Here is a 16,336-nt window from a genome sequence, read left to right on the forward strand (position 1 = left end):
TGAACTCCAGGAGTTGGTGATGGACAGGGAGGCCTGGCGTGCTGCGATTCATGGGGTCACAAAGAGTCAGACACGACTGAGCGACTGAACTGAACTGAAATAAAACCTTAGCAAACCTCTCAGCTTCAAATTCCTTCTTCTGCTCCCCAGACAGTCAGCCCACGTCCCATCCACTTTAATCCTGAATCTATCTTACCTAACTCTTATCTCTTAAACTCTTGTGAGCTTAGTTCAGCTCACAAACACCTTTCCTTATAGAAAGCATGAATGAGTCCAAACACATCAATAGCCACAACAAATTTCTAATGGATTCAATTTATCTACCAGAAAGATACATTTAAAAAATGTTTTTAATAACAAAAAAAAAAAAAAAAAAGCTGGGACTTCTCTGGTGGTTTCGTGGTTAAGACTCCGCACTTCCACTGCAGCGGGCACAGGTTCTATCCCTAGTTGGGGAAATGAGATTCCGCATGCTGTGTGGCACAGCTAAAAAATAAAAAGAAAGAATAAAAAGAAAGCCGAGTTGGGTACTAGGTATATGGAGCACTACGAGTACTTTGGACTGCTGGATACACAGTGAAAGTATTGCTATTAAGAGGAAGTGGGCAATCAGGAACAGGCTACTAAGAAGACATGAATAATCTTGCAGAAGGGAAAACTGGAGCCCCACAGACACTCACTGGGAAAGGAGTAAACCAGTAGTTCATGCAGCACACCCTCCCTCTCTGGTTTTGTTCCCAGTCCATTTCCTGCTTTATTGGCTCCTGTAAAGCCCTCGAATGGCTTCTATTGGCCAAAAGCCCATTGCTTATTCTCGCTTAAAAACAAGAACACCTTATAATAGAAATTTTTTCAAATTTTGTATTTAAAGCAGAGAGAACAGTATAGCAAACCTCATCAGTTACCATGATCATCATGGGAAAGCTATTCCAACTATCCTCTACCCTGAGTTTCTTTTTTTTGGAAACAATCCCAAACATCATTTCACTTGTAAATATTTCAGTACGCCTCTTTGAGGTTATCTTTAAAAAACAAAAAACAAAAAACTAATGCCATTATAGGTAAACAAAATAAATTTTATTTCCTTAATAACAAGTATCTGGTCAGATCACCTTTCCCTAATTATCTTTTTTCTCTGGACTGCTTCTTAGATGCTGGTGTGTCCTTCTGTCAGGTAACACAGCTTAAAAGGACCTTCATAATCTGGCTTCTGCCTTCCTTTTCAGGCCCACTTTGAGACTCACTTCTTTCTCTTTCCCTAAACCCTGTTTCCAGACAAAGTTGTTTAATTTCTGTTAATGTTTAATGCTTAATGTTCCCTTCACATGCAACACCCGTTTTCCATATAATTTTTCAGCAGCCCGCTTACATACATGCCAAGAAATCTTTCCTGCTACAATTCCTGGACCCAGAAATGCATAGTCAAACACTGCACTCGTCTTCCCGGGAGGTTACAAAACCTAGTGTACCCTTCCGTGAAGTTCCCACTGAAACACAAATGCCAATTTATAACTACAGCCTGTTAAGACACAAACCAACCTTTACCTCTGGGGTGCTTTGTGTGTGATAATTTCACCATTTTTTACTTTGCCTTTTAACTGTATGTTCCTGTATAATGATTAAAACTCTTATACATGGTATTCTGGAGGTCAAAGAAGATTTAGTGCAAAGATTTCAGCAGCAAGAAAATCCACAGAAGTACTTAAACATTATATTTAATAATCATGAAGCTTTCAAATGAGAATGAGATATTTGGCAGATATCTAGCTGCAGAAGTGCCAGGGACAAAAGAGCTAGTAGCAAAGGAAGATCCCAGGGCTTCCCTGGTGGCTCAAAGGTCAAGAACCCATCTGAGGGGTGAAGGTCCCCTGGAGAAGGGAATGGCAGCCCACTCCAGTATTCCTGCCTGGGGACTCCCATGGACAGAGGAGCCTGGCGGGCTACAGTCCACAGGGTCACAAAGAGTCGGACACGACTGAACTCACATGCCATATTTTAGGGCAGCATGTTCTGACCCCCATGATATTAACTCCTTGAGGCAAAAAAAAGAAAGCCTCTGATGGACAGCATGTAGTAAGCTTTTAAGCAGTATTTCCTTCAACTACAAGGACCTACTATATAGCACATGGAACTCTACTCAATGGTATGTGCCAGTCTTGCTGGGATGCAGGCTTGGGGAGAATGGATACATGTATATGTACGGCTGAGTCCCTTCCTTATTCACCTGTAAATACCACAACATTGCTAATCAGCTATATACCAATTCAAAATGAAAACTTTAAAGCAAAAAAATAAAATTCAAAAAAAGTAAAGAGGAAGAAAAAAAAAAAAGATTTCCTTCATCTAATTACATTGGAAACACCAAGTGTTGGAGGAGTACAGAGAACCACAGAGGAAGGAATGATTACCTTTTTCTACAGGTGACGTGGTGTTAAATGAGGCTGGACTAGTATTTGAGCCGGTCCTTGAATTTACTGGGCTAGTGGGAAGGACTTTTTACGTAAAAAGAACATGTCATCAGCGTAGGGAGAGTTCCAGCATTTCAGGTGTGACTTTATCCGAGCCGCACCAGTTGATCAGTGCACTGAAAGAATGCAGAGACCTCTAAAGGCTAGTGTGCTTCTTTGAAATAAAGAGGTAAACAATGTTTCCTTAACTTTTGATTAAATAAATCATTGGAGCATAAGGAAAGGCAAGGAAATGTGTTAGCTAAGGTGAAAATTACTAAGCTCACATCTGCACCCTCAATAAACTGAGGTAATTTGTTTGGTCAGAACTTTAGTAATCAAGATCACAAATTCCTACTGCAAACATTTTTGCAACAAATAAGCAAAATAAGTGAACTCCAAAATTTATTTGAATTATTTGAGACATTTATGGCTTCCTCTGTTTTTGAAAAGAAGTTACATATGTTCAGTAAGCTTTTATGAATAATGGTTAATACAGTTTTCCATCAAATAACATAAAGTTTCCTGATGAAAGACTGAGAATCTAAATTAATGGAAATTAATCCTAAAGGAAATCAACATTGAATATTCATTGGAATGACTGTCTCTGAAGCTGAAGCTCTAGTAGTTTGGCCACTTGAACCAACTCATTGGAAAAGACCCTGATGCTGGTAAAGACTGAAGGCAAAAGGAGAAGGGGGCAGCAGAGAATGAGATGGTTAGACAGGATCACCGACTCAATGGACGTGAATTTGAGTACACTCTGGGAGATAGGGGAGGACAGAGGAACCAGGTATGCTGCAGTCCATGGGTTGCAAACAGTCGGACACGACTTAGCAACTGAACAACAACAACAAAATATCAGTTATAAAATAAGCTACAAGGATATACTGTATAACAGAGAAAATAAAGTCAATATTTTGTAATAACTATAAATGGAGTATAACCTTTAAAAATTGTGAATCACTCTACTGTACACTTGTAATTTATGTAATATTATTGTATATCAACTATCCTTCAATCATTAATTACTTTGGTTCTTTTTAAAATAAGTCAAACTTAAAAGCATTTGCCCCAAGTCAACATTCTACACTCAGAAAATTATTCAAAGTATAAGACTCCATATGAAATAAAGCGACCTTCAAGGAAAAATTCAGTGAATGAAGCACTGTATATAGTGTGGCTTAAGGGAAAGTGAGAAACTTTATAGAGTGCAATGGGTTTTTCTCTTACTTTTTATAGAGATCCTAAAGTTAGCCTTGGTTGCTTCCCTGATGGCTCAGATGGTAAAGAATCTGCTTGCAATGCAGGAGACATGGGTTCAGTCCCTGGGTCAGAAAGATCCCCTACAGAAGGGCATGACAACCCACTCCAGTATGCTTGTCTGGAGAATCCCATGGACAGAGGAACCTGGCAGGCTACAGTCCATGGGGTCACATGGAGTCAGACACGACTGAGTGACTAACACTTTCACTTTACACACACTAATGTCCTACCGTGGACTATGAGGATGAGCTCTTGAGCCAGCCCAGAGAGCCACTCCTGTAATCTCGTTCTTCCTCTTGACTTTGACTTCACAGCGGATCCTTCCCTGGGAAACTCCTCCACCTGACAGAACCAGACTGCAAACTCAGGAAGAAGAATGACTCTGAATTTCACAACTCTCTCCCATCACCCAGCCACTGCTGGGCCAGTAGTCCAGTGTACAGCAACACAATCCAATCTGCTAACATTCTGCTTTCCTTTCAAAAAATAAATTCAAGAACGCTTAAAAGATCAGACTGGGATTTAATGTCAGGACTTTCTCGCTTTACCAGTGCTCCTCCCATTTCTTTCGTCCAGCCTATGGGTTTGTAGTTTGCAGCCTACACAGGGGTTCCCCTCTGCTGGCTTAGAAGGTGCGAGGACAGTCCGTGTCTGATGTGCGTCAACGTCACTGGCCACCAGCCAGGTGCCCAGCGTTCAGAGGCGCTAGAATGGCTGTGAATGAATGTGTCATCTCACACACTGAGAGACTCCAGCCCTGTTGCACCCTTCTCCACAGTACCATAGGCACCTTTCTTTTTCCAACAACGTATCTGCATAATTATAATTTCCATATGGGGTACAAGACTCCAAAATTTCACCCAACTTAGAATGCTTTGTGTGACTGCATCTTTAAAAAAATTTGTTATTTTATTTGGCTGTTCCTGGTCTTAGTTGCAGCATACAGGCTCTTGAATTTTTGCTGCAGCATGTGGGGTAGTTTAGTTATGGCTTGCAGGATCTTCAGTTGTTTCATGCAAAATCTTAGTTGTGGCATGTGGGCTCTAATTCTCCGAACAGAGATTGAACCCGGGCCCCTGTATTGGGAGCGCGGAGCCACTGAACCACCAGGGAAGTCCCTGTGTGACTACATTTTTATTTTTATTTAATTTTTTGGCTGCGCTGCAAGGCCATGTGAGATCTTAGCTTCCAGACCAGGGATTGAACTCACGCCCCTGCATTGGAAGGGCAGAGTCTTAACCACTGGAATGTCAGGGAAGTTCCTTGCATTTTTAATTATAATGTATCTTACATAAGGAGGAGGAAAAAACATAAGGTATAAAAAAATAGTAAAGCAAAAAACGCATATAGCTTCAGATACCCTGGAAACCCCCAACCAATCTCCATGATTATATCCTCCTGCACCCACCTAATCCAGCAGTAGTTTTTTGATATATAAATAGTTTTCTAAGTAAGAAATGCTGAAAACCCTTGGAGAGGTTTCTTAAATGAGGCTCCAGTGTCTATAATTGCAGTTCTCAACATGATAAAAGAATAGATAAATCCCTAAAAAGTTCTCACCTATCGTTGGGTGTTCCTTCATCCCTAACACAGTTCTACCTTTTCCCACCCTCACCCGCCCCCATTGACCTCCCCACCCCCCCACCGCTTACTTAGGGAGTTGCCTAGAGGGTGGAGGATGTGATTGGAGCTTCCCCAATATTAGCTGGTTAATATGCACAACCACTTATGGAGTAGGTATCATTATCAATCCTCCATGTGAGGCATGAGGAAGTGAGACCCAGAAATCCAGCAAGTGGTGAGAGGTGGGATTTTATTCCAGGCAATCTTAGCCACGCTGCTAGATTTTCTGAGATCTTGATCTGTTTTTACAATCTGGAATGTGCTGGCTTTTCTTTTTTTCCCCTAAGAGCGGTGGATTTGCTTCCCCATGAGTCCTCCTGGGGAGATTTCACCTTTTCTTCCTCCACATTTTCTTCCCACAGTTACCACGTATTAACAGATAACAGTCTGTGTTTGCCCTAGGAGGTACGTCCTTCCAGATATTAGCTGGTCCCACCATCTAACACAGCTCCCAGCTCCAGGTCATCTGGTACCTTCAGTGCCTGCATGAATGTCTGTCCAGCTCCCCAGTGACTTACAAGAGGGACACTTCCTGAAAATCTGGCCGATGGACATTTCACTGGGGTGAAGTGTTTAGAGGGTCTGAATCACTCCTGTTGCCTGGTAACCTGTTTGTATGTGGCAGGAGGAAGGCGACTCAGGCACAGGTACAGTCACACGCAGGACATATATTTATTCAGGGCAAACTCCTCCCAGCACTAGACTGACTGTTGATTTCATGTTTAACCTTGACACTGCTCTTTCTCATGTCACGGGGAGGGAGGAGAGGCACTTTCAATTCTTTTCAAGTCTGTGCACAGATTTAACAGATCCCTCGCAGCTAAAATACAGTCTGCTTTATTTCTTCTACTGAGTTCTGAAGAAAAGCTTTAACAGAGAAAGCAATTACAGGATTCGAACACATACAAGTGAACTGGAATTATAGGCTGTCATGGAACTTACCTGCCATCCCCATAAAAATTCTCTCATGAATTCATAGTTGATATAACACATTCCTAAACAGCCCTGTGTCACTAATTCTGACCTCGGAGTCAAGAAGGAATTTTTTTCAGGCAACCAGAGGGTTGACTCCTTTGGTGGGCCACATTCCAGGTCAGAAAAACGATTACACCTTTACATATACCTGTCTTTTGAATTGATACCACAACACAAGTAGCTTTAGAATTGAAGAGGTCCATCCTCAAACACCACCAGGAATATAAATAAATGTCACTGGCCACCTAAGGTCACCTCTCTGAGCTTTGTCTTTAAACATAAATTAGCACCCGTGCCTAGATCACTGTAGAAACCGAAACTCTAGAATAAAACACTCTGGGTTTGCATTTCATGACATTTCTCCACTAGTTATTACTGGCTCCCTAATACTTTCTGGAGCCACCTTTCTTCCTAGTCATTGTTATGCATGAAATATTCAGAGGGGGAAAGTGGTTCTGAAAAGCCACACACACCCACACATACCAGATACTGTGTTGCCTTTTGTTTTGTCCTTTTCAGCCTTCAGAAGCCATCTAATTTCTTTTCTTTTTTAAAGCAGCTTAAAGACATAAATCTTTATGTTTAACACTTTTTATCAGTTTTCCATTTGAAAAATGCCAAACAGGATGTTAATATAATACAAAAACAGCATGCTAATATAATAGAATAAAGCAAAAATAAGCTTTATTTCCATCTTTGGGCCTTATGTCCTATTTGGGACATAAGCTGTCCTAAGTGATGCTTCCAGGGCTACTGGTTTGCAGTTAAGCTTCAGAATCAGAGTATATTTAGGAATGAGACTGTCTGGCTAAAATTCTGTGGCTATGAAGCCAAAGAAATTTGAGTAAATCCATTTACCTAATAACCAAAGTATAGAAAGTTAAAGCAGTAAGTTTTTAAGCTGAAGTATAGGCACTGGGAAGACCAAATAACCACTTGTGCACTCATCACTAAACACAAAACTCTCCATTCCCCAGCACCCTTCTTGCTGCCTCCATTTGTTAGATATAAACGCTAAATCACAGAAATCTAAAGCATTACGCACTTTACAATAGAACACAGACTATAAGTCAAGAGACAATATCAAAGTCAATTAATTGCATGCTAAAAATATCTGTGTCACTCACCACTAATACCAATACGGACAGAGAACGTTAGTCTTTCCAAGCTGTTTGGGGCAGGGTCCCCAAGACTCCCAGTGTGATGATTCACTAGGAGGACTCACAGGACCCAGTATACAGTTGTACTCATGGCTATTTGTTACAGCAAAGGGATACAAAGCAAAATCAGCTAAGGATAAAGGTATGTGGAGTAAAGTATAGAGGAGACCGGGAGCAAGCTTCCAAGGGCCTTTTCCCAGTAGAATCACACAGGTGGTGTTTAATTTCCCCCAAGGAGTCCTGACAACACCTGTGAAACACCGTCTACCAGAGAAGCTCATTAGTAACTCAGTGTCTGGGGTTTTTACTGGGACTGGCTACACAGGAAACTTCTGCTGGGCACATACCTAAATTCTATACTCCCGGAATGCAAGCAGGTACTCAACAGAAACCAATACTGTTTGCACAAACAGGTCAGGCGCAGTGAGCCATCCTTACCAGGAAATGGTGGGAACCCTCCTCCAATCTAAGTGACCACATGCCACCAGTCAAGGGCTAATCTTGCAAGCACTGTTTCCTAGAAGGGCAGTCTCGGCCTGCTGTGTTAACTCATCTTTGTACACTGTCCTAGTTCAATTACCTATCATAGAGCACCAAACTATATACGAAAGGTCTGACTCGTAGCAGATCACCTAGGTATATCATGAGCCTAGAAGCACTTTCACCTTGTATTATTTTCAGTATTTAAAATGTAGCATTTTCAACATGGACAAACTCACCTTACATAATAGAAGATGTAAGATGGCCTTTAGCGTCTTTTTTTGTACAATAAAAAGAGCTAAATTCTAGCCTTGTTTACATTTCTGAGCACTTTCTTTTAAAAAATATGCCACTGAAATTTCTGAATGAATAGTATTCCTAAACTGAAACTCTGAGAAACCATTTAACTTATCAGACTGGCAAAAAACAAAAAAATCCAGACCCAAATAACAGCTAGCCTCACAAATTTCTAGCAGGGGGGTGAGAATAAGATAAACCTTCTCTGGGAGGCAATTTGACAAGACAGCTATCAAAATTATACACATCCTTTATGATCTGCAATTCTACTTGGCAAATTTATACACATATAATTGTGTACATGCAGAATAACCTACACACAAAGTTATTTATTGCGGCATTGTTTAAGAGCAAGGACTGGCTACAACCCAAACCTCCATCAATAGGTCACTATTTAAATTGTGGTACATCCATACAATGGACTACTCTGTGACGAGGGGGAAAAAAAAAAAAAAAACGAGGAGGATGTTCTTTTTTGTACTGATTTGCTAAACCCTCCTACATATATAAGGAGGAAAAAATACATTGCTCAGAAGTATAGTTTGCTATCTTCTACTTTACGAATGGGGCAAATATGAACTCATACTATGCATAGAGATACTCTGGAAAGCTGCATTAGACCAAGGCTGGGAGGGGGCAGTGAAGGCAGAATTGGGGCAGAATCTGTAAACCTGAAAAAAAAGTGACTTAAAATCGTTTATTTGAAAAGTAATCCTTCTTTCCTAAGCCTAGGTCAAATCACCCTGGCACCTGGTTTTTCGGTTTATTGTTTTAATAAGCTTCTCTATTTTGCAGTGGTTAAAACTAAAGCATTATACGATGGCTTTATCCTGTTTTCCAAACCAGGTTCCAGCTCTATCCTTTGCATCCTGTGTCTGTCTGCCATTTTGAAGGAGCTTACCCCCGGCACATCTGAGAGCGAGTCCGTTCCCTGCGCCTCCTTTATCCCACTTGTTTGCTGAGGATGTTCCGGGCTTTTAAAAGCTCCATGAAAACAGGGGTTTTACTTTGTTCACTGCGTTCACGACACTGAAATGAGCGCCTGGCACACAGAAACCGTTCAGTAAGTATTTATTGAACAAATGAATTCTTTTCTTTACCCAGCTTCAATGGGACAGACACTATAAGACGAAGGGAGAGAAAATACTGCGGTAAAATATTCAGAAATAGTTGTCATTCCTAGCATTGGCCCATTATAGGCATTCTAATCCTAGCAACATTCTTAGAAGTATTTTGAATTTTACAGAAGACAAACAAGTAAGCCTATAGAGTGCTGTGCTGAACAACAACTTAAATGCTCATAAAAATGTATTTTTAATTAACCTGGGATTATATGGCCCTGAGGTCCATCTTTGGCTGAAGACTTTTTAGGCAAACATGATGATAACGAGTAATGATGAAAAAGAATGGCTATGTCAGAATAAACTGAGCCCCAGTCGTAAGGTGCCCATTGCTGTAGAGAAGAAAGAGAAACCCTTCTGTATTAAATATGCAACTGCTATTTTTATTTTCAAGAATAAAACTATCCTAGGAATTAAATTCAAATTACTAATACTCCAGACAGTGGATTGAGTTGCACAATGTCAACCATGAGCATGAAAGCTTCCTTCCTTCTCAGTGAGCAAAAAGTGAAGTGAAGTCGCTCAGTCATGTCCGAGTCTTTGCAACCCCATGGACTGTGGCCTACTAGGCTTCTCCATCCATGGGATTTTCCAGGCAAGAATACTGGAGTGGGTTACCATTTCCTTCTCCAGGGATCTTCCCGACCCAGGGATCAAACCTGGGTCTCCGGCATTGGAGACAGACGCTTTAACCTCTGAGCCACCAGGGAAGCCCAAGAATACTGGAGTGGGTTGCCATGCCCGCCTCCAGGGGATCTTCCCAACCCAGGGATCGAACCAACGTCACCCGCGTTGCGGGCGCATTCTTAACCGTCTGAGCCACCAGGGAAGAATGTGTATAATTACCACATCTCTTTGACTTTAGTTTAAATACTACAGAAACAAAGTAACTTTGCTAGTAATCATTTCAGTAATGCTGTTAAACAGTTGCTCCGCTGACTGATGTTTCTTTGAAGGCTTTTAGTACCACTAATTTTTCTCAAAGCACCTTTGAGGCAATGACTGAGGGCCCTGTCTGTGGGCAGTCCTGCAAAGAGGTTAGGAAGTTTTGGTATCACCTCTATTTCTCTTGATGTCATTTAAGACAACAATCTAACACATGAGGAAACATCCACACACGTGAAACAGCTTGAAATCTAAGACTCTCCTGACGATAAGACAGAAACTCTCAAAGTTAAGGCATGTTTTTCTTAAGGCATGTTTTGAAATGTCTTAACTAGGAAAGAGAAGATAGCAGAGAAGTTGCAGGACAACTGGTAGGCATCCAACCCTGAGCAAATCACATGTATGATCGAGCACCAGGAAGCACCCAACCTACTGTTTGCAGGCTTCCCTGGTGGGTCAGTGGGAAAGAACCTGCCGGCCAATGAAGGAGACATGGGTTTGAACCCTGGATCACGAGGATCCCCTGGAAAAGGAAATGGCAATCCACTCTAGTATTTTTGCCTGGAGAGCCCCATGGACAGAGGAGCCTAGTGGGCTACAGTCCATGGGGTCGCAAAGGAGTCAGACACAACTTAGCAACTGAACAACAACAACAATAAATCCCACCATGGTCCGTGATCCTCGAAGCGGTCAACACTGTTAAGACTTGTCAGAGATCCTTTCTGTGAAGAGCGGGAAGGGCAGAGGATGGTAGCTCTAAAAGAGAAAGTGAGAGCTTAAGTCAGAATCATGCTTTGTTATGTTTTGCTGGTTTTCTTGGAGTGAGAGTGAAATGATGAATCTATGATACTGCCATCCCACCCCCTGGAAGACACTGGGTCTAACAGGTACTAGCATTTCAGGAGGAGAAAAGCAACTTGTGCTTTCCACCAACATTAGCAATACCTGACAGAACTGTTCAGAGGTGGAGCGGGGGAGGTAGGCAGAGTCCCATCCCTCATGATGCTCAACGGCAGATAAACAAGAAGACTGTGAGAACCGCCACTGAGAGAAGTTAGAGTCAGAGTGAGGCTGGCGTGGCTGACTTAGGGATTGTGGGTGAAGTCTCTCAGTCCTGTCCGACTCTTTGCAACCCCGTGGACTGTAGCCCGCCAGGCTCCTCTGTCCATGGGATTCTCCAGGCAAGAATACTGGAGTGGGTTGCCATTTCCTTCTTCAGGGGATCTTTCCAACCCAGGGATCGAACCCGGGTCTCCTGCATTGCAGGCAGACGCTTTATCCTCTGAGCCACCAGGGAAGCCGATTTAGGGATTAGTGGTTAGGAAATGAGCAGATAGTACTGGGCTGGCAATGTAAGGAAAAACCCGAATGAACTTTTTGGCCAACTCAATATTTGCGTTAAGACTTAATAATAATGGGAAGGGGGTGGGGCCTGGAAGTCAAGTATTTCAGGTCACAGAAGCAGCTGGTTCAAAAGCCCTGAGGCAGGAATCAGCCAGGCAGGTATCAAGAACAGAAAGGCAATGGAGCATTGAAACCCAGGAGCAGAGAGGTACAGAGGCCAGAGGCCAGGGCACTGAGGGCTTTCCAGAGCAGGTGAGGAACCGCCAGTACCCAGGCTGCTGTGGAGTGCAAAATGCATCACACTCCAACAAAACGGTGAAGGATTCCCTTGCAATATGTACAACTGCTATGATATTTTAATGGATTTTTTACAGACTTTATTTTTTAGAGTAGTTTTAGATTCACCCAGAGTCCACAGTTCACAGTTAAGGTTCGCTCTTGCTGGTGTACATTCTGTGTGCTTGGACACGTGTATAATGACATGTATCTACCATTAAACTATCAGAGTAGCTGTGCTGCCCTAAAACTCCTCTGTGCTCTACTTACTTTAACTAAAATTTGACTTGTAGATAGAAGTAAAATGTACATCATTTTCCAGAGGTTTCCAATTCATAGAACCACCTTATATCCTAAGAGTACAGCCCAAGACACACACACACACACACACACTCACACACACACACACACACACCAGATTTGGTATTTGAAGTATATATATCTTTTAAATGCCCAACCAATATCATTAAAATCTATGTTTAACAATTACGGGACATATATGCATCCACAACCAGAAACTGATTTTCAACTGAGATCCCACTTTCACCCAAAATACTCAACTGTTGGAAAAGACTCAAGAATGAATGTGTCACTCCTAGTTATAGATCCAAGAAAAATGAAAACCCTAGTTCACACAAAACCCTGTAGACAAATGTTCTTTCTGCATTATTCGTAACATCCAAAAAGCAGAAACAACCCAAACGGCCAGCTGATGAATGGATGAATACACTGCTCTGTACCCATATAATAAAATATTATTTGGCAATAAAGAATAATGAAGTGGTGATACATGCTAAAACACAGATGAGCCTTAACAACATTATACACACTAAGTAAAAGAAGCCGGTTACAAAAAATCACATACTTCATGATTCCACTTCTGTGAAATGTGCAGAAGAGGAAAATCCACAGAGACAGAACACAGACGAGTGTTGCCAGTGGCTGGAGGCAGAGGAGATCGGGTAGTGAATATCAGCGGGTAGGGGCTTTCTTGGGGGGATGATGTAAATGTTCTAAAATTAGGTAGAGGTGATGACTGCACACCTCTGTGAATACACTAAATGAATTGTATTCTTTAAAAGGGTGAATTTCGTGGTTATGAATTGCATCCCAATAAAGTTGTTATAAAAATTAAAGAACAAAGGTATATCTGAAATGCTGGGTACAGATGAAATAAACTTCAACTGGTCAAAAATGCTACATTTCAGTAAGGCCCATAATAGGAGGTAAGCAACTCTGTGCTCATTTCAGATACCATACAATACTCTCAGTGGGACATGTTTAATCCTTTGAAAAGATCACCCCACTATCAGAGGATGTTTTTCTCATTTGGGACCTCACTCTAGCTACTACCTCTCTACTCTCCCCACCAACTCCACTAACCTGACCCTGTCTGTCCAACAGCTCCGCTAATAGCCACACTTGTAGTCACCATCGTGTTTCCCCTGGACTGCATTAATCCCTTCCCGTCCCAGCTTTCCACACTGACCTTTCTACAAATTTACTCTCATTTTAAACCCGTCAGAGGTTCCCCCTATTGAAGCCATTTCTGGAACACTGAGGTACTATTAGAAGAAATTAATTATATTCATATGCAATTAGATAGCACATGGATCAAAAGGGTCATGTGCCTCTTAATACCAAAGTTAAGTGTTAAGTGATAGTTGATCAGTTGTGTCTATCTCTTTGCAACCCTATGGACTGTAGCCCACCAGCCTCCTCTGCCCATGGGATTTCCCAGGCAAGAATACTGGAGTGAGTTTCCCTTCTCCAGGGGATCTTCCCAACCCAGGGAGTGAACACAGGTCTCCGGCATTGCAGGCAGATTGTTTACCATCTGAGCCACTAGGGAAGCCCCTTAACGTCAAAGGTGCCTACAAATGCAACCTCAGAGTATCCCCAAACTATGCCTGTCTCTGTCTTCAGGGACACTGGCTGCAGCGCTAAGAACCGCCAGTAATCTCGTGGGCTAATCTCTGCATCTGCCAACTTAAGCTACTCTATCAAAAGGATCAATGTAATTACCTGTTTATAAGGTCAAGAGTTAAGTTAGCTTAGATAAATACCTGATTAAGCAAGAACTGGGCTAATGAAGAGATTTTTCAAGAAGACACATTGGAAGGTCCAATATTTTTCAGGTACCTACACCCAGCTATATATAAAAACAAGCCCAGAGTGTCAAGATGGGAGAAGCTGAAACTTAAAGTAGCTCATAAAACAGGGCCAACATTTTATTCCTTAGGTAGCAAAGGTAAATGAAATAAAAGAAGAGGAGAGAGTGGCTCCTGGCCTGTAACAATGTGGACAATTATAACTGTTTATAACATGATGGTCTTCCCAGGCGGTGCTGGTAGCAAAGAACCTGCCTGCCAATTCAGGGCTGCAGGAGATGAGGGTTTGATCCCTGGGTCAGGAAGATCCCTTGGAGGAGGGCATGGCAAACCACTCCAGTATCCTTGCCTGGGAATCCCATGGACAAAGGAGCCTGGCAGGTTACAGTCCAAAGAGTCACAAAGAGTCGGACATGCCTGAAGGGAGTTAGCACAGCACACATATTAATGATGCTGATAAAATCATCAGCTTATAGATTTTTCCATCTAGTCAAACTTAAAATGTGTGCTCTTTTTGAAAAGGAGAGGTAAAAGGAGAGGGTGCTAGACTGTAAATTCATGCTGACCATTCCAAACACTCTGTACACATCCCAGAGTAGTTGAGAAGACCCATTTAAAAGAGTGTTATGGAAGAGCTCATATATCTTAATCTGAAGTGTATGTACCATGCATCACTTCATAAAGGAATAAAATAAAGGATACAACCTTTAGTAAAGTAAAATACTCCTACAAGAGGAGCAATGCAGAACCCAAAGCCAAGTAGAGACAGGGTTCCTGATCACAGGAAGCAGTGGGAGGGGCGGGGATGTGTTTCCCGTGACTGAATACATCTCACTGGCTCCCAGTAGGGGAGCACCACACTCAGCACTTCTGGAGCTCCTGACATGATGCATAACCTTCCGGTGCCTCAGTTTCCTCGCCTATAAATAGGGATAACAGCACTAACTTCATGGGGTCCTTAAGAGGGGTGAGGGCATTAATATTTATAAGCAGCTTAGAAACAGCACTTGGTGCAGAGCATGCGTGACCCGTATTTGTTAGCTGACTAAAATAGAAATGAAAAGAAAAGGGGTAACAGAGGGTACTAGGTAAGTCTTAAAACATGACAAAAACCGGGCTACATATTCAGTTCTCAGTTCCTTGGCAGCCGGAGTAAAAGAGAGAAGAAACGAAATTTTCCAGGCTCAGAGGCAGACTGTGGTGTCTCCGTATCTGCATGTACTGGGAGGGGAGGCGGGGAGTAGGGGATCGGTTTCCCAGGGCAAGAAAAGCTTTTCTTGACACTTGGCCCTAACATGCTCACTGCAGGTCTGTACACAGGGGTGGTGCGGGGAGCTGCCGGTGAGAACGGGGTCCTTTGTCCGAAGGACACAGCTCTGGGAGCTGCCTCAGTCCTTGAGGGTTTGCTTGCAAACATAGCTCTCTGTCCTGCCACCCCAGAGATTAGGCGCTTATTTACTGCAGACACCTGGAATTCTGGACAAACTTCTCACGTACAGGGAAATGTTATCTGGTGTAAGAAATAATAACAGGGTGCCATTCCCATGCTCTCAAGATTTCTTGTGACTTTTTGTAAGATGTATATAGGTCAACCAAGAAAATGTTAACTGTCTTGTCTTTCTCACGCTTTTCTGTATAAATATAAGATGCTGAATAAAGTCATGGTCAGACCGCTTCCCTTTGTGGAGACGTGTCTGAACCTTTCGACCCCATCTTTGTTGTAGAATTCCTTTGCTGTAGTTTCCTTTCTCAGCCCGGCCGTGCACGTTCTTGGGACCTGATCAACTTTGCCGGCTGGCACCGGCAGGGTGGTGAGCAACAGCACCGACCAGGGAGACCACCATATGACATCACATGACAGATTTTTATCATGTGTGTGCTAGTTGCTCAGTCGTGTCCGACTCTTTGCGATCCCATGGACTGTAGCCCACCTGGCTCCTCTGTTCACTGGAATTCTCCAGGCAGGAATACTGGAGTGGGTTGCCACATCCTTCTCCAGGGTATCTTCCCAACCCAGGGATTGAACCTGGGTCTTCTGCATTGCACGAGGACTCTTTACCGTCTGAGCCACCAGGGATGCCCCTCAATAAATTCTGAAGCATAACTCTCCAGAGTTTTGTTTTGCTGTTGTTGTTTTTTTTTTTTTTGGCAGGAAACCAAGGCAACACAATACAAATAAGCGGCTCCAATGGTCTGGATCATTTCAGGAACACAACTGCACCAGAAATCCATCCTTTATTTCAACATCCGCCAGCCATGCATCTGACTAGAGCTGAAGAGAAGGCAGTTCCAGATTTGTGGAATAAATTCTCTATATCAGGAGACAACCAAGATGCAGCCACATAAAAACC

General features: G+C 42.5%; 1 protein-coding gene across 10 annotated transcripts in view; it reads right to left on the reverse strand.

Moving 5' to 3' along the window:
- Positions 1 to 16,336, reverse strand: part of SGMS2 (sphingomyelin synthase 2) — a 98,400-nt gene that overhangs the window by 45,408 nt on the left and 36,656 nt on the right. For 4 of the 10 annotated variants that reach the window (XM_070372035.1, XM_070372033.1, XM_070372031.1 and 1 more), the window contains one exon: positions 10,921 to 11,010. The exons of the other annotated variants lie outside the window; for them this stretch is intronic. The gene's annotated coding sequence lies outside the window, so the exon portion shown is untranslated. The remainder of the gene's footprint in view (positions 1 to 10,920; positions 11,011 to 16,336) is intronic. 10 annotated transcript variants of the gene reach the window in all.

The sequence above is a fragment of the Bos mutus genome, chromosome 6 (genome assembly GCF_027580195.1).
Source record: "Bos mutus isolate GX-2022 chromosome 6, NWIPB_WYAK_1.1, whole genome shotgun sequence".
In the NCBI taxonomy this organism is placed as follows: domain Eukaryota; kingdom Metazoa; phylum Chordata; class Mammalia; order Artiodactyla; family Bovidae; genus Bos; species Bos mutus.